This window comes from Pelodiscus sinensis, chromosome 7 (assembly GCF_052426305.1).
Source record: "Pelodiscus sinensis isolate ZL-2025 chromosome 7, ASM5242630v1, whole genome shotgun sequence".
NCBI lineage: Eukaryota > Metazoa > Chordata > Testudines > Trionychidae > Pelodiscus > Pelodiscus sinensis.
Window position 1 is genome coordinate 73728934 of NC_143058.1, and position 24993 is coordinate 73753926.

A 24993-nucleotide genomic window follows, 5' to 3' on the forward strand; every position below is an offset into this window, starting at 1 on the left:
ATGTTTAAATGGGAAGGAAAAAGTTAACACCCATCTTTGGGCTTGGATTTTTTTTCCTTCATACGTTCATCCCCAGGTACATGCATATTGTAGTGAGTGAGGAATGTATTTAAAAGTATCTTCAGCAATATGTCACCGAACAGTTCTACCCAGACAGTTACAAAATATGGGCTATTTATAAAAGGATTAAGATATTGCACCTTTTGCTAGTATGTATAGGGCTGTCAATTTAATCATAGTTAACTTATGCAATTAACCTGAAATTTTAAAAAATTAATCACAATTAATTGCACTGTTCAACAATAGAATACCGGTTTATGAAATTTATGAAATATTTTTTGATGTTTTTCTACATTTCCTAATGTATTGATTTCAGTTACAATACAGAATACAAAGAATGCTGTGCTCACTCTGTATTATTTTATTAAAAACATTTGCACTGTAAAAAACTCACAAGAAATAGCACATTTCAATTAATCTCAGAAAAGTACTGTAGTGCAATCCCTTTTTGCGTGAAAGTGTAACGTTGATTTTTTTTATATAGGTTCTTTTGTTTACATAACTGTACTCTTAAACAAAACCATGTTAAACGTTAGAGTCAATAAGTCTACTCACTTGTACTTCTTGTTCAGCCAGTCATTAGGACAAATAAGTTTATTTACATTTACAGGAGATAATGCTGCCTGCATCTTATTTACAATATCACCTGAAAGTGAGAACAGGCATTTGTATGGCACTTTTTGTGGGTGCAAAGTATTTTCACGCTAGGTATGCAAAACATTCATATAGCCCTTCATACTTTGGCCACCATTCCAGAGGACAAACTTCAATGCCGATGATGCTTGTTAAAAATGTGTTACTAAACTCCTCTGGGGAGAATTATGCCTCCTGTTCTGTTTTACCTCTATTCTGCCATATATTTCATGTTATAGTGGTATTGAATGATGACGTACCACATTTTAAGAACACTTTCATAGCAGATTTGACAATACACAGAGATATCTAGAATAGCTACAGCACTGAACCCAAGGTTTATGACTCTGAAATGGCATTCAGTATCTGCAAGGGATGAGGTGGGGCACATTCTTTCAGAAGTCTTAAAAGAGCAGCACTCTGCTGTGGAAACTACAGAAACAGAACCACCAGAAAAGAAAACCAACTTTCTGCTGGTGTCATCTGACTCAGCTGGTGAAAATGAACATACTTCAAAACAGTTTGTGACCTGTATGTCAGTCGAGCCATACTTTTTAAATCAATGTTGTTAAAATGTCCATTATAGCACAGCAGATCCCTTACGAAGCGCAGTATTTTTGTTTAAACAAATCTGCCAGGTAACTTTTGTTCTAAGATCTAATTTTCTTTTTTAAAATGTATTTTTTATTTAAATAAATGTAATTTACATATATATTTAGAGCATTTGAGAGGCAGTCTTTTAAGAATGAACCAGACCTTGAAATGTTGACCTGATTCTACAAACATGCTAAGGTATGTTTAATTTTCCTTGTACAGTATTCATATTCCCTTTGATTTCAATGAGCCTGTGTGAGAATACACTGAGGAATATCTGTAAGTGTTTGTAGGGTTGGAGTCTTGAGGCACAGTCTCAGATTTATTTTTAAGAGCCCTTCTGGAGCATTTCTTTTAAAAAATGAACATGCTGAAAATGGAAGTCAGCCATTGAAAAGAGAACAATAGTTTCCTTTAGTTCCAGTAATTTGGATTGCTTTGCTGTTAATCTCTAGATTTGATCTGCAGTCTTCTTCAGCTCCTTAGGGCTGTGTGTTAAGTTCTCCCCCTTTTTTATCTACCTAAACTACATTGTTTTAAAGACTGAGTTTGCTACTATTTAGAGCATGCTTCATGCTGTCAAATGAAACTTACAAACATTTCCCTAGGTATTTGGCAATAGAGACAAATATGACCATAAATAGGTAGAATAGCCATTGTCTGACGTTCTTCGCTGTAGTGTATGTTGTTAAGAGCTGTTTCTAATTGCACTTTACTCCAAAAATGGCATACTCTGTTGAATGAAAAGGCACTCATTATTGTGTTAGTTGCGGGGGGAGGGTAGTGGGAATACTTAGCTATCAGTGGGCTTTTATCTTACACTTCCAGACATGAACATGGGAGATGCAGAAGATGAGGTTGGACTAAGGAGAAAAAAGCGGTTAAGGTTTTCTCCCACCCAACTAGATAGCTATTCCACTTCTGTCTTCTGAGTCTACCCTCTCCTCTTTGGTGTGTCAGAAGTTGATGAACAAGCCCTTCAGCTAACAGAGTTTATGTACAAAAGCTTCAGGGGGTAGCCGAGTTACTCTGTAACAGGAAAAACTTAAAAACAAGAAATAGTCTAGTAGCACCTTAAAGACTAACAAAACATGTAGATGGTATCATGAGCTTTTGTGGGCACAGCCCATTTCTTCAGATGACTGGAGTGTTGGAAGTCCAGATCCAAGAATAAAGGGAAGGGGGACAAGGGGAAGGAAAAAAAATGGAGGGGAGGAAGAAAAAAGAGACAGCGAGTAGATAACCTTCAGAGGGATAGTGGAGTTAGTCTGTAACAGGGAAGACTTAAAAAACAACAAATAGTCTAGTAGCACCTTCAAGTTATAAGAGGCTGCTAAGAGCCATTAGTTTATGTAATCATTAGACTATAAAACCTATGGGTGCCAGCGGCTGTGGAGACTAGAATATTCATGTTTATTTAAAGTCATCCATTTTGCTAAAAGAACAGTAATATTTGATCTATATAGTAGAGATCTATATACTAGGCAGAGTCTCTTTTGTTACTCTATCATTTAAAGTGTGTCCAGAGATAAGAAGGATTATGTACAAACTGTCACTTTTGCAGCTGCTGCTAAGAGAGGCAGGAAGACATATGGGTGAAATTCACAGCTTTCTAAAAATATGCTAATTCTGGGCACGCAAATTGCATGCCCTCCCTGCAACTTTATTTGTATATTCCCAATGCAGCTGGGCACACACATCAATTAGGGGCCTTCAGTTTTTGATAATATACATGTGCAGATTGAGTTGGAGAGCTTTCAGATTTTCAGGTACTCCAAAGATAAGAGGCCAAATGGTGTACAAACTGAAAATTTGTCCTTTATCTATAGAAGAAGAGAGGGAAATAGTGTAAGTGAAGACTATCCAAGAATTAGCAGAGGCTCACTATGAGTTATTCATGTAGTTAGTGTAAACTGTGTAAACTGTTTCTAGATATTACGTCCAATCTATCATATGTTGCCTTTATTAATAGATAGCATTTTATACAAACATAATGTTTTTCATCTGAAGAGCTCAGAGTATTTTACAAGTGTAGATATTAACCTCAGTTTACAGCAAAGAAGAAGTAAGTAATGCAAAAATCATACAGAAATCCGGGGCAGAACCAGGACTGAATGCCAGATGTCTTCATTCCCATTTCTGTGCTCTCTAATAATTTTGATTATGCTGCTCTCATAAAGGAGACCTGCTGAGAAGCTTAGAGCACACAGGAAAATGTAATCTCCAAATATCCCTGTTCATTTGAAAGGTTTGCCTTTTCTTCAAAACAGCGTAATATCCTAGGTCCCTAACCCAGGGACGTGCCAGGCATGGATAGGGTTACGAGGTAGCTTCAGAAAAAATACTGGACACACTTGATTGTGGGGGGGGGGGGGGGAGGGGACCGGCCAGGAGGGGAGTGGAGCTGGCCCGGGGAGGGGTGTGTGTGTTGGGGACAGTGGGGCTGGCCGGGGGAAATCGGGGGGACCGGCCGGCGGGAAGCAGGGCTGGTTGGGAGGGGTCGGGGGGAGTGGGGCTGGCTGGGGGTGAAGAGGAGGGGAGAGAATTGGCTGGTGGGGAGTGGGACTGACCCAGGCACATGCAGATCCCAGGGTGCTGCCTGTCCTGTGCATGGTCCTGGCGAAGCACTAGCGAGTCCGGCTACGGCTCCACAACGCGCTTGAACAGCGCTCAGGAGCACAGCCAGGACTTCTCATTCTCCCCACGGCATCACTCCTACGTCAGACGCAACCAGAGGCTCCCAGTGCCGATCGAGTCACGCCTCCCAACCTCTCCCCCCACCCCGCCAGGCTTCCGTCAGGCTCCCAGCCGGAAAACCAGAAAATACCGGACATTGCACATGTCTGGTATTATCTGCATTTTTTTACAGGACAGAGGGCCCCAAAACCGGACTGTCCAGTTGAATACTGGACACCTGGAAATGCTAGGCATGGAATATTGAGGGGATGATAGAGACGGAGCAGCACTCTCAGCTGAGATAAACAACTTCTGTGCATCCTGCAAAGATGAGCTATTTGTGGGCTCTTAGAGTAGTTTACCTAATGAGAATTGTCTGGGTGTCCAAGAACCACTGGGCTAAGTTCAGGTAATGGGAACACAGATTTGACTTCAGGCAGGGGAGCCAACAGCCTCCACAGGCCCTTAGGCAAGGTGAGGGGGGTGCGTCTCTGTGCTCCCAGAAGGGGCGGGGCCAGGGCAGCCAGCTCTCTGTACCGCCCATAGCGTAAGCACATCCTCCAGCCCTTAGAGCTGCTTGGCATGTGCCATGGGATGCTCTGGTGGTGATTTAAAGGCTCGGGCCTGCAGTGGCTGAGAGCCCCAGGCCTCCTTGAATTGCAGGGCCCTCGGGTAGTTGCCCTTCTCGTTCCTCGCACCCCCCTGTTGGCAGGCCTGACTTCGGGCACTTTAACTAAGGCAATACTAGCTAAATTAATGCTCCATTTAGGAAAAACCTCCACTGATCTATTATCAGGGACCTAACCTCCATGAAAGAGAAGCTAGATAATTTCATGGAGGTTAGGTCCATAAAAGGCTATTAGCCAGGGGATAGAAAGGGTGTCCCTGGCCTCTGTTTGTCAGAGGCTGGAGAGGGATGGCAGGAGACAAATCGCTTGATCATTGTCTTCGGTCCACCCTCTCAGGGGCACCTGGTGCTGGCCACTGTCGGCAGACAGGATACTGGGCTAGATGGACCTTTGGTCTGACCCAGTACGGCCGTTCTTATGTTTTTATGTTCATGCCATATTACATATAAATAGGCTTGGAAAGATTAGGGTTTTAGCAATAAATTTGATTTCAAGTAAACAGATACATTGATGGGGAAAAATCTTACCATGGGTGATTACAAAACTGTACAGATAGGCAAAGTAAGAAAAATGCTGGTTGGGAACTTATTAGAGGTTGATTTAAGGATATTTCCTTTGTATATTTTGAAGTGCAATGTTGATCATTTGTGTTTTTAATGATTACTGATTAGTCAATAAGGGTGCCTCCACCTCTGAAGTGTAGAAACAGCCCCAGGACTGTTGTTACACTTCAAAGGCGAAAGCACTGTGGGGAGCATGGAGTGAGTGGCCCCATGCTTCCAGTCGTGTTTCAAAGTGGCAGCGTCGTGTGGAGGCTGGGGTCTGCTGGGGATTCCTCTGCTGACCTGGGCTCTGTGCAGTACTGATGCTTTGAAATGCTGTGGGGAGCCCTGGGTCAGCTCCATGAGGCATTTCAAAGTGGCAATGCTGCATGGAGCCCAGGATCAGCAGGAATCTCTAGCTTATCCCATGTTTCACACTGTGCTGCCACTTTGAAAGGCCATGTGCAGCCTAGGGACTCCCCAGCTGGCCCCGGGCTGTACGTGGTGTTTCAAAACGGCAGTGCCACATGGAGCCCAGGGTCTGGCCCTGGGCTCCACGCAGCGCTGCCGCTTTGAAGCACTCCCACCTCTTCTCCCCCACTTTGCTGCCTTTTTCTGATAGAGACAGCAAGGGGGGGGGGGCGGGGGGGGCGACTAGTCGACTAATGTGTTGACTACCCGATAAGCATTTTCTTATTGGATAGTCGACTAGTCGTTCATATCCCTCACATCAAACTAATTACTCCCCAGCAGTGCATTTTTTGTATAAAAGAAAAAAAAAAAAGGTGCCGGTACTCCAGGGGAAAAGTTGTTGAGATGTGACTGGAGGCGCCGGTACTGCATATTGGGCAGAACCATCACAAAAAAAGCACTGCTCCCCAGTGGTTCCTGGGGCTCTAAGTCAAGGTAGCGGAGCCTGCCTCGGACTAATTTTGATGCTTCCCCATAGTGAGAACACACTAGTTCAAATTTGTCAAATCAGTTGTTATTAAGTCGAATTTCGTAATTTTGAAATAGTTTCCTAGTGTAGACATGGCCATGGTAACAAAGAATGATTGTCATTACTGCATGCTATTTGCCACCTGACTATTCCTTTAGGAACAGAGGTATTTATTGTGTGTCATGCGTTGACATCTTGTGCTGGACACAGAGTAATTTGGATGCTAACATACTTCACCATTTTAAATAAAATTCAGCTCTTGCCCTTGAGGCATTTTTTCTTGTAGAAAGTGTGCTCAAGTTTGATAGCACAGTGCTCATGAAGGGGTATGTGAGTGAGAAGTAGAGGGAATAGATTTCCAGAATGAAGATTTCTATTTTCACATTGCTACTGATTTTAGGATTAGATATCCACTGAAAATCTAACCTTGTTCTAGTTCCAGTTTTTACCAAGAGATTACATCATTTCATAATATATCTGACTGCCAAGTGAAACAGTTGAAACCAATGAAATGATTGCATAATGCAGTTGAGACCGTGTTGTAAAATAACCAGAAAATGTGCCAAAATTAGCAGTGTGCCTATTGTGACTAATTCTTGGAGAGAGAAACACTGTTTTTTTTTTCCTTCTTAGGAAAATTAGAAAGGCTTTGAATCACTTAACCAATTATTGGTAATTTTTAAAGAAAATTCTGAGCTAAGTGATGCTTTAGGAACCGTTAGATGCTTTAGAAATAGGTTCTCACTAGGAATCACAATTGAATATGATGGTCCAGATCTTCTGCTGGTATAAATGGATATAGTTCCATTGAAGTCAGTTTACACAAGTGGAGAATCTGGCTCAGTTCTTAAAAACAAACCTCACTCATATGGGAATGGTTTTGAGTAGGCAGAATATATTTTAACTTCCTTAGCCTTAAGCAGTGTGAAAGTGAGCCACTTAACGTGTTGCTAGAGAATATAATTTCCTTGAAGAATTTAGAGATTCACATTCAAATCAAGTGAGATTTGGAAATTGGTGAACATTATAAAAACACAGGCTTTGTGCACTTTTGAGACTACTGTAAGTAGTAAAGAATGGCAGAATATTTATGCACCTGAAGCAAATTTTATGAGAGAGTGAGTTTTTGCTACACTGCTCTATTACTGTGTATATTTTTATTTTTTGAGCAGACACAAATAATATCTTAAACGAACCTGGGAAAGCTGACTTTCATCTGGGCACTGAATATAGACTATTAAGTCTTGTTTGGAACTACATTCAGTTCTGGCATGAATATGTATAAATAGCATTAAAAGCAACAGGATTTTCACCTGCTTACCTTGCTGATTGAATTTGGCCCTCCATGTGCATGAACTGGGAATGAATGAGTGCTGGTTTGGTCCTTTTTCTTAAGAGAACAAGTATAGCCTGTAGTTAGTAAAGGTTTAGTTTACCTTTCTGGGTAAAATGACAATACATTGCATAGGTGTATAGGAGATTTGTGCATCTTTACTGGGTTACTGAAAGGATGAGCCAGCCTTCTGTTTCTGGCTTAGCAATTTTGATGCCTTGATTTGATGAACTGTGCTTAGAAGGAAAGAATTACTTTGAGTGGACATACTATTCTATTGGATCAAGTCTCATGGTTCAGATATGCGTGGGTGAGGAGATGTTAATACAGTTTCAAGGGAAGAGATGAAATGGCTTTATTTCTATGGAGATCATAATGTTTCCTGTGATCAACATCAGTGTACACTATGTTCCAGCAATTGCAGTAGTCTTTGTACATTTTTGGAGAAAATGACCACAACAGATGTTGCCATTTAGCTCTGAGAAAAGTATAATGAATAGGACCGTGTTAGAAGTAGAAAAGGGAACAGCGTATTTCCTTTTGGCCCCAGTTAGCATGGAGAAATGTGCTGTGTAGAATTGTAACCTGCACACAGATTTACAGCTAAACATTTAAACATACAATGCATGTAGAAATTCCATCGGCTTGATTTTCTGTAGGTATAAATCAGCATAGCTCCATTCACTGGAGATGTGCACACTTGCATCAGCTGAGAATCTGGTTTGTAATCGTACAGTCAGTTGAACAGGCACATGTGTAAGAAAAACACATTTTCTGGATTAATTTTGATCTGTAAAATGTGTGGCTAGTTTAATATGGAAAATAGTCCACTTCCTCGTAATGTGAACAAGCATTTTGTTTTTAAATTACATTATCACTCACTTCCACTGCTTGAACGAATCTTGGCAAGATGAACCATCCTGGGCTCTGCACTCAGAAACACTGTAAATGGTGCTTGTTTTTTAGTGTAGCCATGACTGCGACGAAAAGAGTTGAGTGGGCTCCCCGTGGTTAACACAAGCCATTATTGGCTCTGAACAGTCTTTCCTGACCCTATTAATCATGAAAGCAAAAACCCAACATAAATAATGTACTAAACAAGTTGCAGACTTGGATGCCCTTAATTAGTATTAAAGGTGCTGAGCATACATGCTGACATTACTGCCAAGGATGTAATTTGTAGTACTTTGAACTTCTCTAATGGATTACTTTACTTTTTAAGAGCACAGTTAACAGTCTGAGAAGGCTTTCTCACTTCAGTACATGAAGGATATTCTTCTTTAATATCATTAAGAGTTGTGTGAACAGCGAGAGGAGAATACACCTTTTCTTGCTCCAAATTTTAACTATATTTTGGAAAAAGATTGCTTAAAGGAAATCCCCCCCCCCCAACACATTAATACTCTGCCCTCCAAATTAGTAAAAGGTTGTTACTTTTTCCAATTTTAGGATTAAAATGTAAGGAATCTTTAATGTGAGGTTGAGTGGGACTTAGTAATACTGCTGAGCATTTTCTAGTATAGACTATGCAGGTATTCTAATACTGGCAAAAACTCCCAGTGTAGACAGAGCTTAAAAAGAGTGCTTTGCTGGTATAGTTTATACCAGGGATGTAATAGTGTAGCCGATTATCCGATTAACTGATAAACAAAAGCTTATAGGTTAATGCTATAGACTACACGCATTTCCTGCCCACCCCTTGCCAATAAATTTTTTAGCAGGCTGGCCAGCAGCCTGGCTCAGTCCCGGTTTATACTAGGTTCTGGATCTGTCCCTTCTGCAGTTCTGCATTTAAAGTGTATTAGGAGCTAGGCGGGCAGGCAGCCTGGCTCAGTTCCGGCTCATGCTGGGTCCTGGAGCTAAGACCTCTAATGAATAACAGAAGCAGACCAAAGAGGGAATAATTGAGGGACGATGAATAACAGAAGCAGACCAAAGAGGGAACAATGAATTCTCTTTCTGGCCCTCCCCATTTGTTCCAGCAGGGAAGTAATTTGCTACTGTTCTGTGCATCAGCCCAGCTTCGCTGTCCAGTGTGCTATGGGGGTCAGAGGCAAGGTTTCTGCCCACCTGTATGAGTTGCATTCTGATGTCTCTATAGACAGTGCTCTTACAGCAAACTAACCCACACCAGGCAATTTGGGGGGCAGTCTATGCCCACTTACTCCTCTGCCCAAGTATGTGGGATAAGGGACAATTTTGCCATTAATGATTAATGCCTCATTGAAAAATGTAAAAGAGCTTGAGACTCACTATAAAGGTGCCTACTAAGGATGCTCAATATAATAGGACACCAGGATAGGAAGAAGATTTTTCACTTTATCTTTTAATCACAACCAAGTATCTCTGTATTCAGCTGTTTCTGAGGAGCAAGTATCAATCATGTATAAAGCCCACCATTTTAAAATAAAAGGTGAAACAGAAATGGTTTATGTACTGAACATGTCAAAGAGCCCCTCCACACTCCCATCCTCAAAACAATAAAAGAGAGAAAAAGATGGTCAGATTGAAAGGGCTTGTTAAATCAACAAGGTATGTCTACACTGTGGAACTATCTCGGGATACTGGATAGCTATTCTGTGTCTATTGAAGCAGCCTGTTATTTCGAAATAGATTTTGAAATGACAGGAGGCTTATTCCGACATCTTGATAACCCTCGTTCAGGAGGCTTATTCTGACATCTTGATAACCCTCGTTCCACAGGGTTAAGAGGAATTTCGGAATAGGAAGTTATTTTGAAATTTGGCGCTGTGTAGACAGTGCCAATTTACAAAACAAGCTCTTGTGAACTAGCATTGAAATAAGGTACACAAGTTGCATAGTGCAAATTGTATAGCTTATTTTGAGTTAAGGGTGCTGTGTAGATGCACCCTTACAGTGCTGTAGAAAGGCAATTTTTTGGCATTTTGCCCTTCATACAAGAGATGAGGTCTGCAGGAGATCAAGAAGAAATACACAGCCTGAGTTGGTAAAGAATAAATGGTGACAGGCAGACGTGATCTGTCTTTTTTTGGATCTAATTGCAAAATTGGAGGTTCAAGGGTGTGCTTTAGGATGCAACATAACTGGTCTTCAATAAAATGTTTGATCACCTTACAGAATCCTGTTGGAGTAACTAATGCACAGTTGCTTGGAGCATAAGCACTATGATGAGGGATTAAAAGCGGGCTGAGTAATCATTCAAGGAAAGAGAAAAAAGATAGATAGCAATCTGTAGAACTGGGGGATGCCCAGTGACGTGCCTAAGGGATTAGTGTGAGACCCTGCAGTGGCTTATACAAGTCTGGGCTCAGATTGCAGACAAGAATCGATACAAAGGCTCTCCTTACATAGAATCCTAGGGTTGGAAGAGACCTCAGAAGGTCATTGAGTCCAACCCCCTGTCCAAAGCAGGACCAACCCCAACTAAATCATCCCAGCCAGGGCTTTGTCAAGATGGGACTTAGAAACCTCTAGGGATGGAGATTCCACCACCTCCCTAGGGAACCCATCCCAGTGCTTCACCACCCTCCTAGGGAAATAGTTTTTCCTAATATGCAACCTAGACCTCCCCCACTGCAACTTGAGACCATTGCTCCTCATTCTATCATCTGTCACTACTGAGAACAGCCTCTCTCCATCCTCTTTGGAACCTCTCTTCAGGTATTTGAAGGCTGCTATCAAGTCCTTCTTCACTCTTCTGTTCTGTAGACTAAATAAGCCCAAATCCCTCAGCCTTTCCTGCTAAGTCATGTGCTTCAGACCCCTAATTATTTTCATTGCCCTCCACTAGACTTTCTCCAGTGCATCCATAGATGAGCATAATTTGTTGGGGAAAAGTCAGCATGGTTTCTGTAAAGGGATATCATGCCTTATTAATGTACTAGAGTTCTTTGAGGGGGTCAACAAACAAGGGGGAGAAAGAGGATCTAGTGGATATTGTATACTTAGATTTCCAGAAAGCCTTTGACAAGGTCCCTCACCAAAGGCTCTTAAGTAAATTAAGTTGTCATGGGATGAGAGGGAAAGTCCTCTCATGGATTGATAACCGGTTAAAAGACAGGAAACAAAGGGTAGGAATAAATGGTCAGCTTATGTGGATGGTTGTGGATATATAAATGGATATCTGAAGATTTGTAGGATTCTAGATACAAAATTTGTATCTGCATCCATATCTGCAAAAATGAGCTGCAGCTATCCACATCCACCTCCGCAAATGCGGATACACACAGATATAAAGCAGATAACCACGGATTTGCAGGGCTCTACTCTGCTGAGCTATTCATTGCGTTCTCCAGCCTATGTGTGTGGATGGGGAAAAAAAACAATGGCTGGCTTTGTCCCCTCCAGTGCACCAGCTAGAATAGCTTTACTGGCACAACAGGGGAAATAGGCTGTGCCTGCGCTGGAGAAGACTTGCTGCTGAGTTGTGCCCGTAATCCCCACTGTCTGGAGGAATCAGAGGATGGCAGAAGCAATCTGCCATTAGTAGTACAGCCTGCACAAGGCCACTAGGAAAGCCACTGCTTAGCTCTAGGTAATTCAAACCCCTTGGACTACGTGGGAACTTCGCATGCTTCCTTTTAACATTTTCCTGCTCCCATTGTGATTTGCTTCTATCTAGTGAAGGTTATTTGAACAGACTTTGCCCATCCTTATGTGAAGTTCTGTTATGTTTGTGAAAACAATTAAACAAAGATCCAGAAGGGTGTTGTTTTTTAAACCCATGGAAATCTCTTTTATTAAGTTATCCTTTCCACATAAAAGCCAGAGACGCAGCATATGTATTCTTGGTCTGTGTCTGGGGAGTCGTGAATCTCATATGTAGCATATGTCTTCTGTCATTTTCAACTTTAGATAGCACTTACAGTGTGTATGTGTGTCAGGGTGAGGGGTTAAGGGTTAGAGAAATGAGACTTTGGGGGAAGTTTTTGTGCCTAACTCTCCTTTGATGTTTGGAATATGTCTTTCTAAATGCTTTTTTTAATATAGCCCACAAGGACAGTATAAAAAAGCCAGACTGATTGAATGAATAGGAACTGGTATAACATACTAATAAATGTTTATACATATAATCTGCATTCCCCAAATGGTTCAATATAAACTGAAATGGGGTGAAGAGATTGGATTTGCATGAGGTTTTAATTAAAATTAATGGGTAAGGCTGGATCTAGGATTCAGTTTTGGTTGTGTTGACGCCCTTTTAGAGAGAACAGAAATCGTGCACAACTGAATGTTCTAAGCAAGATTTTGGCTCATTTGGACCTGAACAGGGAAACTAAGCTCTTTTCTGAGTGAATTCAAACTGGAATCTGAAGAGCAAGGGTGGTTTTGGATTCTGGCAATTAAATCCAAATCTTTCACTTTTGAAATCTGCAATGATTCAAATTTGTTTCTAGTTTTTGCCCATTTCTAGTTAATAGCAGAGACAAATTGTATATTACTACATATATATTCAATGTTAACACACTCCCTCATTAGAGAATTGTTAAATGGAAAGGGAATTAACCTTTGGCTTGTAATAACTGATCCCTGGTCATCAGTTACAGAAAAAGCAGCTTGTTTTGCGTGTTCTATTGCTCTGTAATGTTTTTAGTCATTGTGTGAACTTTATTATTAATTGATACATGTGACTGTAGTAAGTCACACCGTGCAGCACAATGTATCATAACTCCCCTGGCTACAGTTTTCATGAGGCCTTTTATCTGGTACTATGTTCCCATAGTTGGTTTCCAAAGAAATGTGCTGTAAGAAAACAAAACAAAAAAACCCCAAAATAAAACAGAACTCAGTTCATTATTGTATTTCAGAATTTGCCTTCTGGCAGGGGGAGCTCTGGTAACAAAATAATACATTGGGCCAAATTCTGACCTCAGTTTCATCTGTGAAACCTTACAAAAGTCATGAGTTATATGGGTGTAACTGAATGCAAAATTTGTTCATTTATGTTCAGGACTTTTCAGAATTACTCTGATAGTCTGGGAAGAGGTAGTGGTCTAGAGAAAGTACAATGTACTGTATATTACTTTCTTAGATAATATTTCATAGAGGTAGATTATCTGAGTGATTAGTATCCTGTTTCAGTGGAGTTTTCTGAAAGCACATGAGAATTTAAAATAAGGTGGTCCATTTCAAATTCATCAATATTTTCTGGAAGTCAATGAGTCTTCAAGTATATTTTAGTCTGCACCTATCCCATCATCTTGCTGGAATTCACTGTAAATTGGGTCAGACCTAAAACCCCTCCAAATCCTAGAGGCTGTATTATTTATTGGACCTTTTCAGACTATGGGTCAAGTCTGACTTTAACAAAAGCAGCCGAGAATAATTCTGATCAGATGTCTTGACTAGTCATAAATAAACTGAATGTGATAGTCACAGATTACTTACTAACAGATTAAAGTCTTTATCATGAAAGTGTTGATTATAATCAGTTTATGCTTGCATGGGGCTGTGACGAAGACCAATGGATGAAATTAAAAGGGAAAATCAAGTTCCATTTTTTGAGGGGGTGGGGTGGGGAAATGGAGCTTACTTTTCTTTTAGTCACTGAGAACAATTAGATTTTGGAATTCTCTAAGTAGGGAAGTAGTCACAGATCAATCACTTGGGTCATTTAGAACTAAATAAATACTGGAGAGTGGTGCTGTAGGGAGCAATCCAGCAGTGGTAGTGTGATGAATTTGGATAAACTAATACAGTGATTGCCATTAGAAAGTCAGTGTTTACCATACTAACGTATTACACATAATAGCAACGATGGGCACCCCAGGCTAACGAATCGTTCACAACAGTGTCCTTTCATCAATTTAGTGGGCCACGAGATTGTTGTAACCACTCCCAGAATAAGGTAGTTTTGCTGACTGTGCTTGCATGCCTAGAATTTGCGGGCATGCCAGTTGAACCAGAGCAGCACTTTGATGGGACACAGAGGGAGCACATGGCTCTACAGTCACGTCATGTGCCTTTCCTTTAGGTGTGTATCACTTTAATAATACTGGAGGAAAAACCCTATTTGAACAGAAACCAGAGGAATCTGACAGCCATGCACATGGACAGCTATAAGCAAAATGTCTCATGGGATGCACGCAGAACCCCGATGGGCAAGAGGTTGCCCACCACTGCATTATAATGTCTGCAATAGGATGGTATGATGCAGTGCATCCCCCCCATGAGTCCTGGGAAGGCTAATGAGGGCCAGAAGGGGCCAGCTAACCTGTTGCACTTGGAGGGGAACCAGGGTTGTTAAAGGCCTAATGGCAGATGAAGCCCAACTGGACAAGGAGGTGGGCTAGGCTTAGAGCCTGGAAGTAAGAGCAGGAAGGGGAGTGTAGGGTGGAAGCCTGCAGTCTCTCCCTAGGAACTGAGAGGTGATGTGGAGAAAACCTGATGGGGAGAATAAACCCAGGGATTCTAGCCCTGGAAATCAAAGTAAACCTGGAGAAGTTATGGGATGGAAAGTCTGAGAGAGTTTGGGTAGGAAGAAGTTGAGGGAAACAGAAGCAGAACTGTACTCTTCTTGATTGCTGGGTATAGGGACCCTCATTGGAACCCAAGGTCTGGGTTCCCCTTGCAGCTACTGGGAAAATGGCATAGAGCCTGGAGACATGGAGTGGAGGACTGTCTGAGCTTGTCCTCCCGGGGCGAGAAAAGCTTCTCCGGGTCTCCCTGGTCTGCTGGGGGGGTCCAGAAAACCTGCTGGACCCCCCCAGCAGACCAGGGACACCCGAGCAAAGCCACCCAGGCGGCGGGAGTCCCGCTGCCTGGGCGGCTTTGCTCGTTTGCCCCGGAGCAAAGCCGCCCAGGCAGCGGGACTCCCCCCGCCTGGGTGGCTTTGCTCCTGTCCTCCTGGTCTGCTGGGGGGGGTCCAGCAAAGCCACTAGACCCCCCCAGCAGACCAGGGACACCCGAGCAAAGCCGCCGCCTGGGCGGCTTTGCTCCCGGGCAAACGAGCAAAGCCGCCCAGGCGGCGGCTTTGCTCTGGTGTCCCTGGTCTGCTGGGGGGGTCCAGCGGCTTTTCTGGACCCTCCCAAAAGACCAGGGGGACAGGAGCAAAGCCGCGGAGCACGCCCGCAGTGGGACAGCCTGGGCGCGCTTGGGCTGTCCCGCTGCGGGCGTGCTCTGCGGCTTTGCTCCTGTCCCCCTGGTCTGCTGGGGGGGGGGTGCAGCTAGTGCCCCCCCCCAGCAGACCAGGCTTTTCTTGCCTACCCCTGGGGTAGAGCAGCTGGGGGCTGCCGGGTTGGTCCCGCAACGCCGCTCTGGACCAACCCGGCAGCACCCCAGCTGCTCTGCCCCAGGCGTCCCCTAGTCAGCTGCTGCTGAAACTGACCAGCGCTGACTACAGGAAGCCCCAGGCAGAGTTGCTCTGCCCCAGGCTTCCTGGAATCAGCCGCTGATCAGTTTCAGCAGCAGCTGACTTGGGGACGCCTGGGTTTCTTAAGTTGAATCTGTATGTAAGTCAGAATTGGCATCCAGATTCAGCCGCGGTTGAAACTGATCAGTTTCAGCAGCGGCTGACGCCAGTTCCGACTTACATACAGATTCAACTTAAGAACAAACCTACAGTCCCTATCTTGTACGTAACCCGGGGACTGCCTGTACATTAATTAGAGACAGGTTTCAGAGGGATAGCCATGTTAGGCCATGTCTATGCTAGGAAATTATTTCAAAATAGCTAAATTCAACTTAACTCCCGATTTTACAAAATCAAAATAGCATGTCCCCATTATGGGGAAACCTGGAAATTATTAGTTAGTGTGGACGTGCTACTTTGACTTAGAGCCCCAAGAAGCACTGGAGAGTAATTTGCTCAAAATACTCCGGGGAGTAATTATTTCACAATAGCATCATTGGAGTGTCACACTAACTCAATTTTGAAATAACTTTCGAAATTAGCGACATTTCCTGAGAAAAGCAGGACAGCAGATTTCAAAATAAGTTGCCCCTTATTTCGAAATAATGGGCTTGGTAGTGTGGACGCTCTGCTTATGAATTCAACCTAAGTGGGGGTAATTTCAAAATAAATCTCTCGTGTAGACCAGGGCTTAGAGTCCTGTGGCACCTTAGGGGCTACCGGATTTATTAGGACATAAGCTTTTGTGGGTAAAACCCACTTCATCTGATGAACTGGAGAGGCATGTAATGAAATGAGTTTTACACACAAAAAGTTTTATGCCCTAATAAATCTGGTAGTCTCTAAGATCTGGTCTATACTAGGGGATTATTTCAAAATAACAAGCGGAGTGTCCACACCACCAAGCCTGTTATTTTGAAATAATAATTCCTATTTATCATGCGGAATAACGCTTATTTTGAAATTGTTATTATGAAATAGCTTTCGTATGGATGCTCAGCTGCTGCTGCTATTTCAAAATAATTGGCCTCCGGAGGCCTCTCACAGTTGCACTTGTGGCTGCTCTGGTCACACACCTGAGAACTCCAATGTTCTCCTTCTCCTGCAAAGCTGTAGCAGAAGGGAAAGGGCTTGTGGCACCAGGACTGTCCTGCTAGCCCCATGCCATACAGCACCCTTTGTTGAAGCCATGGCTGACCCGAGCACTCCCTCTGCCCCCCCCCCCCCCGCCCGACCGGCTTCCAGCACTCCCGCAACACTTTCTGATGCCCCTGGCCATACACAGGCCAGTCAAACACTCAAAATAAGCAACTTGCAAGCAATAAAAGTAGTAACAACCCATCATGTACGTGTTGGGTCAGGAGATATATGAGAGTGAGAGTGAGAGAGATTTGCATTGCCAAGCTACCTTCATCCTCTTCTCTCCGTGTGGAGATAGGGTACAGAAGTGGGGGGGAGGAGGCATCAGCGTTCCCCCCCCCCCCGCCTTCTCCCTCCCACACCTTGCACAGCAAGCAGGAGGCTCCCAAAGGGCAGCTCCAAGGCAGAGGGCAGGAGCAGCATGACAGTAGGTTGAGAGGCAACTGAAGTGCCAGCACTTGATACTTCCCGGCCAAACCGATCAGGATCACCAATCAGAGGATCCAAGATCTACTGGTAGATACTGATCTACTGGTTGGTGATCACTGGCCTAAAGGTTGACAGGTCAGTGGACTGGGAAAGTAATTTCTGTGATTCTGTTTGTAATACAATGTTTAAAGATGTGTAGCTCATCCCCAGTTAACCATTCGACCTGGTCATTATCAAGCAATTACTTTTCTGGACACATTTCAGCATAGGATTTGAATGCGGGATTGCCATAGAGCATGGATGTCATCTGGTCAGTTTCTGAGAAACAGTATCTGATCGTTCCATGGAAATGAGGTCAGTGGGAGTTATGCCTGCAAATGGCAGATAGGGTTTGGCTCTGTTCTTTATCCTCAATCATGTAAATGAAGTAAGTGAAAACTTCTCAATTTTCTATATTTCCAAATATATTGAGTTCAGGCACAGCACAGAATTCAAAGTGAACAGTGCTCACTTACATGATTTTATTACAAATATTTGCACTGTAAAAATGATAAGCAAAATCAACAGTATTTTTCAGTTCCCCTCAGAAGTACCATAATGCTCTCTTTTTATAGTGAGAGCACAACTTACAAATGTAGATTTTTTTTGTAGTTACATAACTGCGCTCAAAACAGAAAACGGTGTAAAATTTTAGAGCCTAGAAGTCCACTCAACCTTACTTCTTGTGTAGCCAATTGCTAAGGAAAGAAATGTGTTTACATTTAGGGGAGATAATGCTGTCTGCTTCTTATTTACAATGTCACCTGAAAATGACACTAAACATTTTAATGGCACTTTTGTAACCTGCATTACAAGGTCTTTGTGTCAGATAAAGCTGCTGGACCCCCCCAGCAGACCAGGGACACCCGAGCAAAGCCGCCCAGGCGGCGGGACTCCCCCCGCCTGGGCGGCTTTGCTCCTGTCCCCCTGATCTGCTGGGGGGGGGGGTCTAGCAAAGCCACTGGACCCCCCCAGCTGACCAGGGACACCCGAGCAAAGCCGCTGCTTGGGCGGCTTTGCTCCCGGGCAAACGAGCAAAGCCGCCCAGGCGGCAGCTTTGCTCTGGTGTCCCTGGTCTGCTGGGGTGGGGGGGTGGAGGGGGCCAGCGGCTTTTACAAGGTCTTTATGTGTCAGCCTAAACAGTCATATGCCCCTTCATGTTTTGGCCACCATTCCAGTGGACATGCTTCCATGTTGATGAGGTGACACTCATTTTAAAAAATGTGTTAATTACATTTGTGACTGAAGTCGTTGGGGGAGAATTGTATGTCTTCTGCTCTGTATTTTAATCTGTATTCTTCCATCTATTTCATGTTATAGCAGTCTTGGATGATGACATATCATGTTGTTTATTTTAAGAAAATTATCACTGCCGATTTGACAAAACACAAAAAAGGTACCAATGTGAAATTTTTAAAGATCGCTATAGCACTCAACCCAAGGTTTATAAATCTGAAGTGCCTTCTAAATCTGAGACAGGATGGGGTGAGGAGTATGCTTTCAGACATCTTTTAAAAAAAGGAACACCTGAACTGCCAAAAAAAAAATAAATCAACCATTTGCTGGTGGCATCTGACCAAAAATGAACATGCGTGGGTCTTCTCTGCTTTACGTAGCGATCAAACAACTCAATCATCAGCATGGATGCATGTTCTCTGGAATGGTGGTTGAAGCACAAGTAGACCTATGACTCTGAATATCTTGCAACTCTATAACAATGCCATGCAATCTCCTGTTCTCAGTTTCAGGTGATGTTGTAAATAAAAAGCAGGCAGTATTATCTCCTGCAAATGTGAACAAACCTGTTGTCTGATTGACTGGCTGAACAAGAAGTAGGACTAAGGGGACTTGTAGGCTCTCAAGTTTTATATTATTTTATTTTTTAATTCAATTATTTTTGTACCTAATTCTATATTTGTAAGTTCAACTTTCATGATAAAGAGATTGAACTATAGTACTTGTAAATTGTAACTGAAATCAATATACATGAAAATGTGGAAAACATCCAAAAATATTTATATAAAAAGGTATTCTGTTGTTAACAGTGTAATTAGTTGTGATTGAATTTTTAAATTGTTTGATATTCCTAAATAAAAATTTGATAAGGTAAGGAAATGGTTAAGATGGTTAAAAATAGTACTTTTCTTCTACATAGTAAAGTTTTAAAGCTCTGGTAAGTCAGCTGTAAATATGAAAGCACAACCATAACATTTTGTTCTGAGAAACGGACATTTCAGAGTTACAAACAATCTCCATTACAAAGGTGTTTGTAACTCTGAGGTTGGGGTGTACTGAAAAAGTAGAGAACTCAATGGTCTGTGACATTTGCCCTAGTTATAACCCAGTTTCAGCAAGTACTTAAGCATGTGCATTTTAAACACATGGGATTACAGATTTACAGTCTGATGTGTGTTTAGTTTGCTGGACTGAAGCCTGTGTCGGGAATTGCACTTTTAGAGGATGCTGTTACTTGGGATTAGAAAATCCCAATGGACTGATTCAAGTTTCTTATCTTTATGATTTATGCTGCATCTAAGTTTCACTTGCAGGGTGTTGAAATATTTTACTCAAATTGTATATCAAAGAGTTAGCATCTTTGTAGATTTAATCCAGCTGCCCTTCTGTAATGGGCCTATGAGAAACATTGTGCCTTTTTTTTCTCCCTGTGAATGGAAATCCCCATTCCAGTCCAATATTATGATACGCTGTAGATCTTGGTACTTGAAGAAAACTGATCTCTTGCTTTCAAAACAGAGGAGGATTGTCTGTGCAGTCTTTTCCAAACAAGTTTCTTCATCATGTTGCCCGATAACGTTGACAGCCAGCGCTCATCCTTTAGAAACAGTTATTTCAGTTGTCACAAAGTTCCTATTTTAACTCGGTGGGTCCTGCTTTCAAGCAGATTTGCTTGTCTCAGAGGCTCACAGCAGCCCCTCAGTTTTAGGCATCACACTTAGGGCTTTAGTTTGCTGATTGTTGAGCTCTTTTCATCACTGGCCAGAATATGATATATGGGGAGAATAAACTCCACAGACTCTGCCCCAAGTGGAAATGGGAAGGTAGGTGTTGGGGGGGACCCGGGCCCACCCTCTACCCTGCGTTCCAGCCCAGGGCCCTGGAAATGAGTTCCAGCCTATGTGAGTCCCCAACATCTGCTATAAGACAGCTCCAAGGCCCCTGGGCTACTTCCTCACACCTTTCCCAGCGCCTTCCTTCTCTTCACTTCATCCCCCTAGTGTCCACTTGCTGCCTGTTTTCCTCCTTCTCCCAGCAGCACTTCCCTTCATCCTCTCAGCTGCATCCTCCACCAACTGCAGGCAACCTCCGTTCATAGGGGTCTCAACTGGTTTCCCTAATTAACCCCGGGGGTCCTAATCAGCCCAGGCTGGCCTGACTCTAGGCCTGGCTCCAGGTGTTCCACTGCCCCTGATTACCTGTGCGGGTTCTAGACCAGACCCTCCCTGTTACCATGGAAACAGATCTCCTCAGTCTGAGCTCACATCCCTCCCCTCTGCTGCATGTAACCTTTGGATCTGACTCCGTCACACACCGTTGTGTTTCCTACTCGGCGCGTTTGCATGGGGGAAATAGTAGCTCTTTGAAATAACTTTAGTAAGGGCCAGATTATGGCCTGGGCTACCCCTGTAAGAGCCCCATGTTCTGTGTGGCCTCCATAGTTCCCGGTAGGCTGAGCGCTTGCACGGCCACGCAGGAAGAATTTAAGACCCGCCCACCTCGTTAGCAGCATGCCTGCAGCCCGGCACTAATGAGGTAGTTCTTCCATAGTGCTCCTGAAGCTGTATCTGGAAGTGGAAAAAGGTAAGTGGGTGGGCTTGGTGGGGGAGAGTGGAAGCTATTTTAAAAAAAAAAAAAAAAAAAGCCTCGGCAGCTGGCCAGGCAGCTCTGTGTCCCCTGTCCTCTCCCCTCCCCTCTTGCTGGCAGCAGCCACATGTTTTGTTGGGCTGCTTTAAAATAAGGCTCCTCTGTCCCCTTCCCTTTCCCCCCAGTAGGGCTGTGTCCAGACTCAGGGTTTTTTTCGGGAAAAGTAGCCTTTTTCCGAAAAAACTTCCCCTGCGTCCAGACTCAAGCCGCGTTCTTTCGAAATTAAATCGAAAGAACGCGGCTTTTCTTTCGATGGCGGTAAACCTCATTTCACGAGGAAGAACGCCTTCTTTCGAAAGTTCCTCTTTCGAAAGAAGGCGTTCTTCAATGTAAATAGGGCTTCTTCGAAAGAGAGCATCCAGACTCACTGGATGCTTTCTTTCGAAAAAGCAAGCCGCTTTTTCGAAAGTTCAACGTGCAGTCTAGACGCTCTCTTTCGAAAGAGGTTTGCAGTCTAGACATAGCCTAGGGTTGCCAGGTGTCCGGTTTTGAACTGCATAGTCCAGTATTTCAGCTTTCTGTTCAGGAAACAAATTGAGAAAATATAAATGTCCGGTATTTTCTAAATAAGGTGTAATGTCAAGTGTGTCCGGTATTTTTGTTGAAACCATCTGGCAACCCTACCCCCCAGGTAACTCCAGCTGCTTGGCTCCTGTTCAGAGTATCAGGCAGGAAGCACCCATAAGAGAGAGCAATCCAGATCTGAGAGTGACTCTGTGCTAACTTGGTGCTACAGCGCTGAAGCTTGCTGTCCACCCATGTTATTCAGACACCGCTTAAGTGCGGAAATAAAAATAAATGAATAAAATATGCAGAAGGATTTAATTCCTCAGTCTTTCCACAGAGTTGAGTTACACCAGCTTTGAAGAATGAAAGATTTGTGATCAGGGTTCCCTGTAAGGGGCCTGCCTCTGCGAGCGTGCACCAAGAATTTCATTCCTCCCACTCCTCAGCAGAGCCATGCAGCTGCAGCTCCAGCTGCTCCGTGGGCTGGGGGCCACAGCCGTGTGGTGGGTGACTGCCCACCCCAGGAACAGCCGGGCAGTCACCATACAGCCTGAATGGCGGCTGCCGGAGTTGGAGCTGCCAGAGCTGGAGCCTAAAAATAGCACTGCAGTCCTGGCTCCAGCCCTGGCACACAGGGCAGCTGTCTGCCATGCTTCCCCACCCGGCAGGTGCAGGTGTCAGAAGGTGAGGGAAGGGGCAGGGGGAGAACTAAGGAGGAGGTGGGGGTGAGGAAAGGAAGGAGCTTGTGCTGAGCTGAGTGGAGGGGGGCAGGGCAGCAGAAGAAAGGGGAAGGCACCACGGGGCATAGGAATGTTCTGTTCTGCAAAAGGTAACTTCTGACGATAGTGAAAATGGTAAGCAATACATATTCTGCATTTCCTTCCAGTGTCTCTCAGAAGGGACACTTGTAAATGATGATGATTTGCTGTATTTATTTCTGCTTTCATACAGTCCCCAAGGGTATGTCTACACTACAAAGGTAATTCGAACTAACGGACGATAGTTCGAATTAACTTTAATAGGCGCTACACTAGCGCCCCGCTAGTTGGAATTTAAATCGAATTAGCGGAGCGCTTAGTTCGAACTAGGAAAACCTCATTTTACGAGGATTAAGCCTAGTTCGAACTAGCTAGTTCGAATTAAGGGGTGTGTAGCCCCTTAATTCGAACTAGTGGGAGGCTAGCCCTCCCCAGCTTTCCCTGCTGGCCACTCTGGCCAACACCAGGGAAACTCGTCTGCCCCCCTCCCGGCCCCGGACCCCTTAAAGGGGCACGGGCTGGCTACGGTGCCCATGTCAGGTGCAAGCCTGCTAGCACCAGCCAGCAGACCCTGCACCTGGCACGGATCGAGCCAGCCACCCGATGCCCCCCAGCCCTCCCCCTCTTCCCGGGACCAGGCTGGCGGCTCCCAGGAGCTTGCCCGGGACCGCAAGAGGCGGGCACCTGCCTGGGCTAGTGCAGACATCGTGGACCTTGTCCACGATCTCCGCACTAGGCACAGGAAAGTGGCCGTCTAGGGCAGGAGAGCTGCCAGCCTGGCCACCCAGGAGCAGGTGTGCAAGAGAATCAAGGGGGTCCACTGAGACCCCCGACCCTGAGCTTACAATGGCCGTCCTGGGTCAGACCAAAAGTCCATCTAGCCCAGTAGCCTGTCTGCCGACAGCGGCCAACCCTAGGGACCCTGGAGGGGATGGACCGAAGACAGTGACCAAGCCATTTGTCTCGTGCCATCCCTCTCCAGCCTTCCACAAACCTTGGGCAGGGACACCACTCCTACCCCCTGGCTAATACCACTCCATGGACCCAGCCTCCATGACTTGATCTCACTTCCCTTTAAACTCTGTTCTAGTTCTAGCCTTCACAGCCTCCTGCAGCAAGGAGTTCCACAGATTGACTCTTTGCTTTGTGAAGAACAACTTTCTGTTACTAGTTTGAAGCCTGCTACCCATTCCTTTCCTTTGGTGTCCTCTAGTCCTTCTTTATGGGAACTAATGAAGAACTTTTCTGTATGCACCCTCTCCACCCAACTCCTGCTTTTAGAGACCTCTATCCTGTCCCCCCTCCGTCTCCTCTTTTCTAAGCTGAAAAGTCCCAGTCTCTTTAGCCTCTCTTCATATGGGACCTGTTCCCAACCCCTGATCATTTTAGTTGCCCTCCCCTCTCCCAGCCTCTCTCTTCCCCTCTCCCACCTACTTTTCGCAGTCTCCCCCAGTTTTGTTCAATAAAGACAGATTCCATTTTGGAAGACACGTTATCTTTATTTTGTACATCAAGAAGAGGGGCTAGGGAAGGGTAAGTGGAAGGAGGTGAGGGAGGAATGGGGCACGAGCCCCCGATGGGGAGGACTGGGCTGGCTCTGCGGGCTTCTGGGGGTGGAAGCTCTCCTGCAGCCCCCCAATTGCCCTCTCTCCCCAGATGGCAGCCTGCGGCAAGTGCAGCCGGGCTGATGGCTGAGTGGTGTGATGTGCCCAGTGTGGGTAGTCCGGGCAATCCAAGCCAGGACTGCTTTGCAAGCGGGGCACCCCTGAGAACTGACTGTCCGGGGTGGGGATCTGGACCCTTTAAGCACAGCCCTCGGCTAGCCCGAGACAGCATATCCACGCTCTTAAGTTCTCCTCTGATGCCCTGCCGGCACTGCTTCCGGCCAGCCTTAAGCCCGAATGCTAGTTCGAATTAGCAAAACGCTAATTCGAACTAGTTTTTTAGTCTGGATCCGTTAATTCGAATTAGCTTAGTTCGAATTAACTAATTCGAACTAAGTATCAGAGGGGTAGCCGTGTTAGTCTGAATCTGCAAAAGCGACGAGGAGTCCTGTGGCACCTTAGGGTATGTCTACACTACCCTCCTAGTTCGAACTAGGAGGGTAATGTATGCATACCGCACTTGCTAATGAAGCCCGGGATTTGAATTTCCCGGGCTTCATTAGCATAAGCGGGGAGCCGCCATTTTTAAATCCCCGCTGCTTCGAACCCCGTGTAGCGCGGCTACACGGGGCTCGAACTAGGTAGTTCGGACTAGGGTGCCTATTCCGAACTACCGGTACACCTCGTTTCACGAGGAGTAACGGTAGTTCGGAATAGGACCCTAGTCCGAACTACCTAGTTCGAGCCCCGTGTAGCCGCGCTACACGGGGTTCGAAGCAGCGGGGATTTAAAAATGGCGGCTCCCCGCTTATGCTAATGAAGCCCGGGAAATTCAAATCCCGGGCTTCATTAGCAAGTGCGGTATGCATACATTACCCCGCTAGTTCGAACTAGC

At 44.5% G+C, this 24993-nt stretch overlaps 1 protein-coding gene across 6 annotated transcripts in view; it reads left to right on the forward strand.

Moving 5' to 3' along the window:
• PLCL1 (phospholipase C like 1 (inactive)) overlaps nucleotides 1-24993 on the forward strand; it is a 319441-nt gene that overhangs the window by 119826 nt on the left and 174622 nt on the right. The window contains exon 1 of one of the 6 annotated variants that reach the window (XM_025182042.3): nucleotides 19444-21166. The exons of the other annotated variants lie outside the window; for them this stretch is intronic. The gene's annotated coding sequence lies outside the window, so the exon portion shown is untranslated. Of the gene's footprint in view, nucleotides 1-19443; nucleotides 21167-24993 lie in introns of those variants that run through there. 6 annotated transcript variants of the gene reach the window in all.